This window comes from Cibotium barometz, chromosome 12, assembly GCF_041138505.1.
Source record: "Cibotium barometz isolate CiBa-2024 chromosome 12, ASM4113850v1, whole genome shotgun sequence".
Lineage (NCBI taxonomy): Eukaryota > Viridiplantae > Streptophyta > Polypodiopsida > Cyatheales > Cibotiaceae > Cibotium > Cibotium barometz.
In genome coordinates, this window is record NC_141057.1 from 53,348,921 (window position 1) to 53,362,690 (window position 13,770).

Here is a 13,770-nt window from a genome sequence, read left to right on the forward strand (position 1 = left end):
CAAATAAACCTGGTTTTTTATCTACAAAATATGAGTGAAAAGAAAAAGATATTGTTCTGTACAAGATCACTTGGGCTTTGAAATACAAACATTGCCTCTCCAATGGATGCATGCATAGCATAGAAAACTCTAGTGAGGCTTTGGAGTGGTTGTTCCTCTCAACATAATTAGAGAGGAAAATATCTGCAGAGAGACATAAGAAAATGGAGAATCATAAGAAAATTTGAAACAAAAAATCCAATATTAGCATGTTAAAGCTGTGTTTATGTTACACTGACAATTTGAAGGAAACCTTGGTCGTTGGCCTTGAATGTACAGGTCTCCAAGGGTATACACATGTTGCACTATGGCAACCAGTCCTTCCTTCTTAGTATGCTTGAAGCCTTGTAGCCGCCCCTTCCAATGATGTAGCATATTCCCCAGTTGACACACTCGATATGGTCCCTTAGAGCTTGGTTGCATGCAGACCCAAGCCCCAATCCTGAATCTTGTTGGAGCCCAAACTCCATTCTCATCTCTTGTGTTATGCAGCACAAGATCTTCCACCTTCTCCCTAGGTCTTCTCACATTACTAGAAGAGGCAATGGTGGTAAGAAAAGAGAAGAAGGGAAAAGAAAAGCTTGTTTTACAACAGAAGAGTGGAGAGGAGAGAAAGTTCAGGGTTTTCAGTGCAGCAATGGAAAGCTTAAAAGAGGGTTAGAGCTTGAGAATAGGCTTCCTGAACCTAGAGTAGACTAAAGAGGGATAGAGTTTCTGCAAGCAATGGAGAGGGAGGGAGCTTGAGAGAAGAGAGAGAGGGAGATTGAGAGGGAGGGAGCTTGAGAAGGAGGGAGAGCTTGAGAGGGATGGAGTTTCTGCAGCAATGGAGAGCTTAGAAAAGGAAGAAAGAGGGAGAGGGAGCTTGAGACTGAGGGAGCTTGACAAGGAGGGGGAGCTTGAGAGGTATGGAGTTTCTGCAACAATGGAGAGCTTAGAAGAGGAAGAAAGAGGTTCAAAATGAGCTTTCCAAACCTAGAGTATGTTAGGGGGAAGTTTAAGAGGAAAAATACACTTTTGGAAAAAATTAAAATTTTTTAATTTTTAGGGTTTTTAATTTGCGCGATTCTAGGTGGGGGGGACCTCTAAGTATGGGCCTAAGAGGTAGGGGGACAAAAGTAGTAATTAGGCCCCATTAGCAAACCAAAGCCTAGGCCCCCTAGGGTCAAAAAAGTCAAAAATGTGCACCCAGCCCTCTTCCTATTGGTCCATTCCTAATCAAAAGTTAATCCAAGAGGCCCTCTTTGGGTCCAAAAAATTCCTAATGATGTAGACCGGACTACGCGCTGGAATGGCAACTTTGGAATCGCACAATGCATATGTTTATCCACCTTCCTTAGTTCAAGAAGGATGGATCTATGTTGGTCGTATCTGCATCTCCTCTCATTGAGCGCAGTGCAGACATTTTCTTTCCCGAGCTAGCTTCTCTACCTAATTGAGGACATCTGTAGATGAGAGCCTTACGGTCTTCTTTGTACGCGCCATCTGAAAATAGTGATAATGTTACATGATAAGTTTCTCAATAAATACATAGGATAATAATACAAAAACTACTGAAAAAGTTAACTTAGATAACAAATTAGCTTTAAATCACTACAACGCGATATGGGTACTTCAGACAAAATCTACATCAACTCCTCGCGTTGTATTGATTTCTCAAAGAGACGCTTTCATTTGACAAAATAACACAAGAACAATACACCTAACAACACCTATGATGATATAATAGGTCCAAATCACTACAACGTGATACAGGCACATCAGACCTAATTATCATACCCTCCTCGCGCTATAGTGATTTCTTGCACAAAGAGCGTTTCATTTCACAAAGTAGGTCATGGAAATATATTATAGATAACATACACGACAGAACAATGTATAGGACAAGAAAGTATGTCCAAAACACTATAATGTGATATGGCTACATCAAAAAAAATCGTAATTCATTCTTTGCATCGTGGTGATTTGTCAGACATTGCCTTTCGTTTGACCCAATATTTAATAAAAGTAGGTAAAACATGATATATATGATTGAATATAACATTTAAGACCAGTAGTGATTGCTTGATAACTCACCAAAGAATTACGCAAGGAAAATGTTAAAGTGATGAACGCTTGCTTGATAAATCGCAGAGATGGTGTAGATGAGTCACGGCAGAGGAATACACGCAGCTGAAGGAGGCAGAACGAAATGGGGGCAAAAGACAAGGACACTTGACATTTATCGAGGACGAGTACCACATTTACCGAGGACAAGACGACACACGTGCAAAAAAGCATGTCAACACGTGTGAAGGACGACATGGGACCGTACTCATGATTATTTACGATCAATCAATTTTTGACACGTGTCATCATACGTGCGCAGATCACGTGGTGTGCCATCATGCATGTCTACCACGTGTACAGACCGTTAGTTTCCATGGCTAAAGGTGACCAACATTCATTATTCCTTGGTTCTTGCTCTCGTGCAATTTTTCTTACAACCATCACATTCACGTTGCTTCTTGCTCTCCTACAGTCAACTTTGTTGGTTGCTTCTTGCTCTCCCAGTGAATTTTGCGGTATGTTTTCAAATATTTCCGTGTTTCAATTCGGCTAAAGTTGTATAATTGTTTTATAAATATTCCATCAAAGATTGCTGCTTTTAGATTTTTAAGAATTTAATTTATTTCTCACAAATATTTCATCAAATCACTACAACGCGAAGAGGGATCTCGATGAGAACTAACGTACCCATATCGGGTTGTAGTGATTTTGCCCACAATGGTAATTTGCTTGCATAAATTTCTTGAAATCACTACAACACGAGAAGAGGTCTCGGTGCGAACTCTCTCAAGAATATCGTGTTATAGTGATTTGTCCTGCTGAAAGATCCCTACCCCCTCTGTGCAATGAAATCGGGGTGCAAGCAGCGGAAGTAACACTTCTTGCACAGGGCAGAGCCTCTCACTCGGGGTCTCGCCCACGGATATCTGGACAAGAGACTAATCCCTCGGTTCTTCCAAAACCGAACTTGAAAAAACTTCCCTCACCCAGAAAGCACGAGCGATTCTTCCAGGATATTTTTATTCTAACGGAGTCAAGAGCCTTAACTAACCAAACTGATCCGACCGAACCTATAAGTCACGTGGTCGGATCAAGGAAGAAACTTACACTTGGATCATAGAGACCAATGCTTTTTTCCTCATCGAGAGGCACAACCGTTGATTCTTTTCCATAGAACAAGACTATCCGGGATTTACTTCATCTATCGTACCATAACAGAATTGAGTCTTATTTTAGGGATCCATCAGTCCAGCCTAACCCCATCCAGTCCCATGGGTTAGCCAACCGCCTAACCACTATAGTGATAGGATCCATTTAGGAATTTGGTTATGTTTTGTCCCGGGTACCAGGGAAAAGAGTTCCCAAGCCCCCTAGCCGGCGCTTCATGAAGATAGTCACACCACTTACACAGCCAATATGAAATTGCCTGTTTCACAGATTCAATTGTCTTTAAAACAATCTTTTAATGAAACCATAGTATCACTGATCATAATCCTCCAAAATATCCGGTTGAATTCTAATTTCCAATCATTCTTTCATCGGTGTACCTATGGCATCATTGGCAACCAGAACGCTCACCACCTGTCCACTCAGGGACCTTTTCAATAGTTCCTAGCTCATAGTACCTGGAAATATATTCACTTATAAAAATCCAAACGAACTCTCCATTGAAGATCAGCAAGATCAACCAACAGATCCATATAAAAGAGCCATGGACTCATCCGTTGAGGACCAGCAAGGTCAATCAACCAAATCCATGCCCGAGTTCAGAAAACAACTCTAACACCTTGTTCCATTTTCTTCCTCGATGCACGCGTGGGTATCTTCGGTGACCCAGAGCCCGAGCAACATATGGTCAGTACCCTCTAGGATCCTTCGTAGGTCACCTAGCGCTTCACTCATAGGCCGCTTCCTTGGTCCCTCATCCACCGTACCAGAAGCTCACCATTTAAATCGAATCGAGGCTGGTCAAGACCTCGGCCGACCTTGCTACGCGAGACGTCCTCCGTTGACTCTCCGTCAGTTGTTGCAACTTTATCACTTTGGTCTCCGACCTCATTCACAAGATGGTCAAAATGCTTTCCCAACATTCTTGACATAAAACAATCATTTAAAAACAGGTCATAAATACAATTTCTAATGAACTCTCATCTTTCCACATTGTTCCACATCATTTCTCGTTATTCCACATTCTTCTACATCAATTCACATTGCTTAATCCACATTTGATCATATGTATTTCCATCGTTCTTCATCCATTCTCATCCAATCACATTATATTATATCCCATCAGATCTATCCACATCTATCCTCATCACATCTCATCCATTCTCATCTACCCATATCCACATCACATCTATTCACATCACATCTCATCCATTCACATCTATCCCGATTCACATCACATCTCATCCATTCACATCTATCCCGATTCACATCACATCTCATCCATTCACATCTATCACTATTCACATCACATCCATTCTTATCATATCACATCACATCACATCACATTCACATCACATCTCATCCATTCACATCTATCCCGATTCACATCACATCACATCTCATTCATTCACATCTATCCCGATTCACATCACATCTATTTCACATCACATCACATCTTATCACATCTTATCACATCCATATCCACATCCATTTACATCACATCACATCCTTTTCACATCGACATCTATTTACATCACCTCCTCACATCCCATCCACATTCATTTACATCACACCACATCTTATCACATCCACATCTTATCACATCCACTCACATCTTATCACAATGCATTCACATTTATTCACATTTAGTAACATTTTCTATTTTTGATACCGATGGGACTTTTCTAAATTTCTACCAATTGCTTGGCCTAGTTAAAGGTACTTTTTCTCGACGGATATTTTCATATTCTTTCTCAAATTTCTCAAGTGAAATATATTCAATATTCTTCTTTTTTGAGTAAAAGATTCATGGGATTTACAAAAATCAATTCTACCCATATTTCCCAATAATGCTCAAAATTTCACTTTTGATAAATACTCATAATTTGAATTATGGTAAAAGTTTCTCTTTTTTCATTTAATTTCTTGGATCTCAAATATCATGGAAATTCCTCTTTTTGCATTTAATTGATTGAATTCCAAATGTCATGGGAATTCCTCTTTTATCATAAAATAATTTTATCTAAATTCTTCTTTTCTTTAATAAAAAGATCCATTATTTCAAATATGTCAAGAATTCTACTTTTACCACTAAATGGTTGAATTCCAAATGTCATGGAAATTCTTGTTTTATCATTTAAAAATTTCTCATGCATAAAATAAATTTATCTAAAATTTCTCTTTAAATAAAATATTCATTATTTTAATATACCAAAATTTTTCTTTTTTCGTTTAATTACATGGATCTCCATTATCATGGGAATTCCTCTTTTTGCATAAAAATAAAATTACCAAAATTACCTCTTTTCTTAATTACTTATTTATGCATAAACACTAAAAATTAGTTTTCCATGAATGTGATGAAAATCATTCTTTTAGCATAGGATGACCAATCCTAGAATATGGTAGGAAGTCCTCTTTTCACATTATGTACAAAAATGAATTATGTATTAATTTCTTAAAAATTTTACCATACCTTCGCTGCTATTACTGATAATTTTTAATATTTTTGAAAAGAATAAGACTTTATAATATAATTACGATAGAATAACTATCATTGGACCTAAATCCAATTTATGAAATTAAATCATAAGTTTACTATAATTTTATTAGCATAAAAGCATAAAAAGCCATTTTCATAACCTCTAGCTTAACTAGCATAGAGTTTGATTTTTGAATTGAGAATTTATTAATGAGAAGCATCCATTTGAATAAGAATTAGTCATAGGAATGACTATTCTTTTGGGGAGAGAGAGATATACATAAAAAGCATCGTAATTAAGCATAAAAACTAATTTTTTTTGTGATTAATCATTAGAATTCTTATAGAGAGCTTAATTTTGCATTGAAAAACAATTCATTTGAAACTTCTCAAGCTTGAGAGGGGTTGAGAAGTGAAAACATTGGGAATATTATAGAAAACCATGAAATTACATCTTACCTCTAGATTTTGCTTGCTTCTTTATCTTAGAAGGAAGCCCCCAACCAATCAATTGGTTTGGTATGTTAAGAAGAAAGCTCCAATGATTGTTGAAGAGAGAGAGAGAGAGAGAGAGAGAGAGAGAGAGAGAGAGAGAGAGAGAGAAGCTCCAATCTCTCCAAAAGTAGAGGATTTTTAAGGGAGAATAGAAAATACCATTATTTTAATGTAATACTAGTATGGTATAGCTCAAACATGAGAATACAAAAGAATGAAGGTCTATTTATAGGTGAGGGAGGCCACTAACTGAGTCTAACTAAGTTCTAGAATTTTCCAACTTCAGTTTGGCTGAATTTGGACAAGATTTGGACCAGTTTAGCTCCCTTTTTTATTTGGTTTGATCCAGGAGAGAGGAGAGATAAAAATAACACAATTTTTTTGAATTAAAAACTCATCTACATGTTTGAAATAGGAGCCTACCTCAAAGGTCTCCCCTTCCTTACCAAGGTGTCAAAAATTCATCATTCTTTCAAAATATCTCTTTTTTTTTAGTAATATCTCATAATTTTTAACTAATAAACCTTGTACTCAATCAACTCTTCATCTTATGTGAGCATTTGCTCATTTTTGGGTATTTTCTTTTATTCATTGGATTTATCTTATCCCAACACTTGGATTAATCTTATTGGCCCATAGGAATCTTAATTGGACCATAATCTAAAATTTTCAGAAAATCTTGACCCTTAGGCTAAGGTCTTTTAAATCATTTTTAATTGATTTCTAATGCACTTTGGAGAATTTATTTTGAACTTCTGTTTCAGGGGAAACCATTTCAGACACTAGGAGGATTTTTATATCCAAAGATATCTCAATTTTGGATTATCTCTCTCTAGATATTTTCTCTCTCTAGGCCAAAATAGGGTAAAACAAGATCTTTCTTTTATTTCAGAGAGGGTATTGAATAATTACAAGAACAGAAGGGGAGGTTCTTACACCTTTACACCTCAAAAGCTAGAGGGAGGAATCTTACATCCTACCCCACTTAAAAAATGCGAGATGTCCTCATCTCGCAGGTGGAGTATAATCTCTTTCATCTTCTTCTTCTTCAATCACTTCTAGCTTTACTACCTTGGAAGTGGATGGCCGATTCAGGAACATATCTCTTTGACTTTCCCTATTCTGAGGCGGAGGTCTTGCATTACTTTGGATTGAAACTGAGGGTTGGTTTAGAGGGTCTACCTCTGGGATTTCCCTAGTTTTGGCAGAAAGGAACCTGATTACTCTAGAAGGAAGGAGCTGGAGTCTGGAATCTTGGTCCCTGATTTTCCTGCCCCGAAAACCTTGATCCAAAAGGAGTTGGGAAATCCACTCGCAAGCTATCTTCCACTCGCACGGATGCCTTCCAGACTTTCCAGTTGCATTCTCCTCTCTACTCCAGAACCTTGCCAGAAACATGAAGGCGTGCCAAAAGAAGTAGACTGATGTGGCACAGCAAGCTCTTATCCTGCTGGCACATTCCAACATTGCCCATCTAGAGACCCAAAAGAACGTAGCCATCACCCTCAATAGGTCCAGGCACTTAGAGGCCAACTCCAGACCCCTGCTCGTGTGCAATAGCGCAAGACCTAGAGGTTCTTCACACAGAGCTCAACGGCAGGAGCTCACCCGAGCTATCGTAACACTCAAAGACTGAGGCAATGGCATGTAAACCGGCAATAACTCATGGACAAGGTTCATGACTAGATGTTCGAGCACCGCAAGGACTTCCGGAGGGTCATTGATGCAAAGAATGCGACCATCACTTAGCTTGAGCAACACTTATCCAAGCTTAAAGTTAGACCGCAACCAAAGCACGTCATTCGGCAACCGAGAAGAAGGTGGATAGCTTGATGGATGTGGCCCACCGACCTCCCAAACCTTGCCATCCCTCCCTAACCACCCTTTGGACTCCTCGAGCTACCGCACCACACCCTCCAACTCAACCTCCTCCAACACAACATCTTCATCGATGAGGAGATCCCCACCACCACCTTTTCCACCATCCTTTCCAAAGTCCCTTATGCCTCCCACACTCATGCTCTTTTTCCAAAATACCATCTCCCTTACTGAGCCCTCTCCCATCTTCTTATTCCCTCACCACATTCTTTGCCTCAAGCTCCAGTATTGGTACATAGTCCTCACTTTCTTCGATTGCCTGGATGAAGGGGACTTCATTGAACTCTTTGTTCCCACAGAGTTATTCCCATACCCTACCTCTACCAACATCATCATCAGCATAACAGGGTGATCCAATGGATGCACACACACAACTGGCATGTGGTGTACCACCATCTCACCACCACAGATGCTGCTTATGCCCCATAGACATCCTCGTATTATACATCGCATCTCGAAGCAGTTGCAACTAATGCGCACTAGCAAACATGTTAGATACCCGTAACGCCGCTACGGGCGTTACCACAGGAGGGGACGGCCTCTGGCTTACCACCCAGCCATAGAGGAAGAATGAGGATTGCCCCTCATCCTCCAGGCTATATAGTGTGTGGCCTGCCGTCCACACTAGCCTGGCCCGCATGGGCGTCCTCTCCCACTGAACCCCAGACATGGCCATCCGGTCTGCCGTCGGTCATCACAGGTGTTACAGCCTACGTGACATTATCCCCCCCTTAAGAAGAGTTTTCGTCTTCGAAAACAAACTGGGGAAACCTTTTGGAAATTGCACTACGGCGTTCCCAGGTAGCTACCTCCTCATCCCTATCTGTCCATTTAACAAGTACCTCCTGGTACACTTTATGTTGGGTTTGCCTGTCACGATACTATAGAATCTTTTCAGGTTCATGTGGTATCTTTGGTGGCTCTATCAAGTCCACCAAAATCTCTGGAGAAACTACGTTCTCTAACCCGTGAACTGATTTCTTCAGTTTACTGACATGGAAGATAGGATGGACTTGAGAACTCTCCAGTAACTCAAGTTTATATGCTACGTCCCCAATATTCTTAAGGATTTTAAAAGGACCACAATATCTCGGAGAAAGTTTATCACACTTTCCCGTTTTCATGGTTTCTGACTGCGCAGGAACCTTGAGGAATACAAAGTCACCTTCTGCAAAGGTCACCTTTCTACGTCCTTTATCCGCATAAGTTTTAGCGCGATCCTGAGCGCTACGAATGCTCTCACGTGCGGCTCTGAGCATATCATTCATATCTTCAAGGAAATCCTTGACAGATTGAATCTTCTCCTTTTCTAGGCCTACAGCCATTGGAGATCTCGGCTGGAATCCATATATTAACATGAATGGTGTAAATCCAGTCCCTGAATGCTTGGAGCTGTTATAAGCAAACTCCAATATGGGCAAATATTCTTCCCAATTTGATTGCTTCTTACTTACATAAGAACGCAACATATCCTCGAGTATTTGGTTAACCCTTTCTATTTGACCATCAGACTCCGGATGGTCCGCCATACTCATACTCAGAGTAGTATCCAGCTTTTTGAAGACTTCCCTGCAAAAGTGGCTGTTCAACTTTCTATCTCTATCTGACACTATATCTGTGGGCAAGCCATATAGCTTGTAGAGATGTTCAATAAAGATTTTTGCCAACTCTGGCGTTTTTATCGTTTTCTTGGTGGCAATAAATTTTGCCATCTTGGTTAACCTATCCACCACTACCTAGACCGAGTCATTCCCTCGTCGACTTGTCATGGGTAAACCGGTGATGAAATCCATGGAAATGCTTTCCCATTTTTCTTGAGGAATGCTTAAAGGATGGAGCAAGCCCCCAACCTTTAGCCTTTCATGCTTATTGACCTGACACTTATTGCATTGCAGCACATAAGTCTGGACGTCCTTGAACAAACTAGGCCAATAAAATTGTCGTTTGACTAGTGCATAGGTCTTTTGTATCCCGGGATGACCAGCACTTGGACTATCGTGACTTTCTCTAAAAATGCATGCTCGAAAGTCACCAATAGTTGGTACACACACCCTACCCTTGTAAAGTAAGTACCCGCCGTCAATGGAGTAGTTAGCATACTTCTCCCCCCGACAAAGTTTAGCATCATCCTTTGAAACCGTGTCGAAAAACAAAGGTGATGAAGGGCCTACGTCTGAGCTCTCCGGCTCAAAACTATACCCCGAAGACTCGGCTAGCCTCTCCGGACTAACTCTCGCCTCGCTACCCGCCGCACCTATGGCCAGTCTCTCTGGACTAGCATTACGTGCCGGCGAGGAAGCTGGCCGCGGCTGTGACAAAGTGCGTACGCATACAGCGCGCCAGACCTCTGTAAAGACAGGATCATGCTCACACAAGCCACAGAGTGATTCCAAGAACTCATTCTTGAAAACCGTAAAGCTTAACTGATTAATTTGTGGCATGCGGCTAAGCGCATGCACCACAACATTATATTTACCCCTTTGGTAGCGAATCTGAAGGTCAAACTCCTGTAGGAGCTCCGCCCACCGAGCTTTCCGACCTTTCCACTTGTTTTGACTCGAAAGCCATGTCAGGCTTTCGTGATCCGTACGTACTTCAAAAGTGGCACCGTATAAATAGTGTCTCCACTTTTTAAGTGCATGTACGATGGCCAGTAACTCTCGCTCGTAAGCCGAGTAGTTACGCTGAGCTCTATCTAATTTTTGCTCTCAAATGCAACAGGGTGTCCCCTTTGCAAAAGCACGGCTCCAATGGCCTCACCACTAACGTCTGTCTCCAAGACAAACGGCTCAGTAGGGTCAACTATAGTCAAAACAAGTGCAGCTGTTATGGCTACCTTAAGTTTTTCGAAGCTTCTTTTGTTGGTCTCCCTCCCAACATATATTCTTTGTTTTTGTGCGCAATTGATCCGTTAACGGGACTGCGATCTTTGCGTAGTCCTTTACATACTGTCGATAAAACCCCAACATGCCAAGAAAAATCTGCAGTTCTTCGAGATTTTTCGGGGCTAGCCACTTTAGAATAGCTATCACTTTCTCAGGTTCCATCCGCGTACCATGGGCGGATATAATGTGGTCCAAATAGTGAATTTCTCTTTCAAAAAATTCACATTTGCTCTCCTTCGCAAATAGTTTGTGTTGTCGCAATAACTGGAACACTAATCGCAAATGTGCCAAGTGTTCTTTACGCGTTTTGCTGTACACAAGAATATCATCTGGGAAAACTACTACGAATTTTCCTAAGTATGGACGTAAAACACTGTCCATCAGCGTCATAAAAGTCGCTGGAGAATTGGTTAGCCCAAACGGCATAACCAAAAACTCAAAGTGACTGAATCGTGTCTTGAATGCTGTCTTCGCAACATCCTCGACCTTAATTCTAACCTGATGATACCCAGATCTCAATGTTACCATATTATAGTAGTGATGTGTGTGAACACACTTAGGACCGCCGGGGCACTTTTTCCCTCACTAGGAGGTTTTTTCCCCCGTGCATTGTATATACGCCCATTATCTTCTAGGGCTTGTTATCTTTCATTTGTGGCACTCATAATACACTACTGTGTTGTGCTCAAGCTTCCTCATCTTCTTGAAGTTGTGTGTGCATTCCTGCAACCCTAATTCCAACAATTGGTATCAGAGCAGGCTTCCTCCTCCCGGGCAGCATCACCGGCACCTGCCGCTTCATCTCCTCCGATTGCAACGAGGTTTCACGAGCGTCTGCAGGTTAGTATATGCCGTGGGAAAGCCCGTAGGGCTTAGTCGTTTCAGAATTTTGATCTGAAGTCATTTCGCCCTCCGTTTTTGCATTCCAAGTACTGCGCAGGCAAAATCGTCCTACTGTGCAGATTTTCTGTCAAGATTAAAATCTGCAGGACAAGTGCCCATTCGTCTGTTTTGGGCTGTGCTGCATAGCACAGGTCGATTTTATACAGGTTTACCTCTTACAGACAGCATTTACATCTAGTAGTACAGTCATTGGCCATGGCTGACAACAATGATGTATTCCGCATGTTGGCTGCTGAGGATAAGTTGGATGGCACCAACTATCCATTGTGGGCATATATGATGCGACATGTATTGGTAGCAAAGGGGTTATGGAACATTGTGCAGGGTATTGATGCACGTCCTATTGTGGCTAGGAATGCTGCAAACACATCAGAAACAGGTACTGTTGATGATGGTGCAGGCACAAGTGCTGTTGCAGCTGTTCGAGAACCACCACTTTCAGCAGAGCAGATTCGTTGGGATGGTAGAGATGCGCAGGCTCATGCCTTGATTGCGTTGTCTGTAAAACGTACCATTATCCCACATATTCGCTCCTGCAGGACTTCTAAGGATGCTTGGGATGTACTTGCCACATTGTATCAGGCAAGAAATGAGGCTCGTGTTGCTTACCTCCGAAAACAGTTGGAGAATGAGCATATGAACGAAGGTGATTCTATGGATAGTTTTTTGACAAAGATCAAGGATTTCAAAGAGCAGCTCATTTCTGCAGATGAAATCCTGTCAGACAGTTCACTTGTGCAGACTGTTTTGAATGGTCTACCAGATTCTTATCAGGGTTTTGCTTCCACTCTTCGCTTGATGATGAAAGGCAATCCCAATGCCTTGTCATTTGAGGAGTTAGTTTCTGTTTTGCTGCAAGAAGACCAGTCAAGGCAAAACAGGAATAATATGCGTGTCGCAGATCAAGCTTTCGTTGCTAGTCAGAGAAGCGGGAAAGGTAAAGCTGGCTTTTCTTCTAGTAAGCAGAAATCTGCAAATGCTGCGCAACCAAAGAAGGAAGACAAAGATGAGAAGAAGGGTGACAAACAGAAGACATTTTGCAAGTACTGTAAGGGAAATGATCATGTCATCAAAGCGTGTCCTAAGCTGGCTGCGAAAGAGGCTAAGAAGAAAGAGGCTGGTATGGCTGTTGCAGATGCCTCTCCTTCTAACAATGAATCTGCTAACGTTGTGCTAGATACAGAATGGGCATTCAATGCGCAGTGCAGTTATGACCCATCTTTGCATGACACATGTATGTCTGCAGTAGATTCAGATGTATGGTACTTTGACAGTGGTGCCACTAAGCATATCACCTCGCAGCGCAGTTTATTCACTTTCCTTGAGTCTGCTCCCACAGGGAATACTGTCACTTGTGCCAATAACTCCTCTTATCCCGTTGAAGGAGTTGGACAGATTGTGCTGAATGTTGCAAATGGCAACACCTTTACACTTTTTGATGCATTGTATGTGCCAGGGATCAAAAAGAATCTGCTGTCAGTCTCCGCATTTGCCAAAACAGGTTTGGTTGTAAAATTTGTGGATGACAGATGTACTGTTCATGATCTCTCTTGTGGTGACAACATTGTAGCATCTGGTTCACTATGTCGAGGGCTGTATAAGCTCAATATGGATGGCAAATGTGTAGAGGATTCAGCATGTGCTATTATGGATACGCAGGCTATTTCAAATGCAAAACTGTGGCATGCACGTTTTGGTCATCTGAATTTTGCAAGTTTGCTGCGCCTGCAGAAATCTGAAATGGTGTCTTCTTTGCCTAAGCTTGAGGCACCTGTCAAGCATGTTTGTGAGGGCTGCATATTGGGTAAAATGCAGCGTGCTTCCTTTCCCAAAGATGGATCAGTGAGAGCTGAACGCAGATTGCAGCTTGTTCAC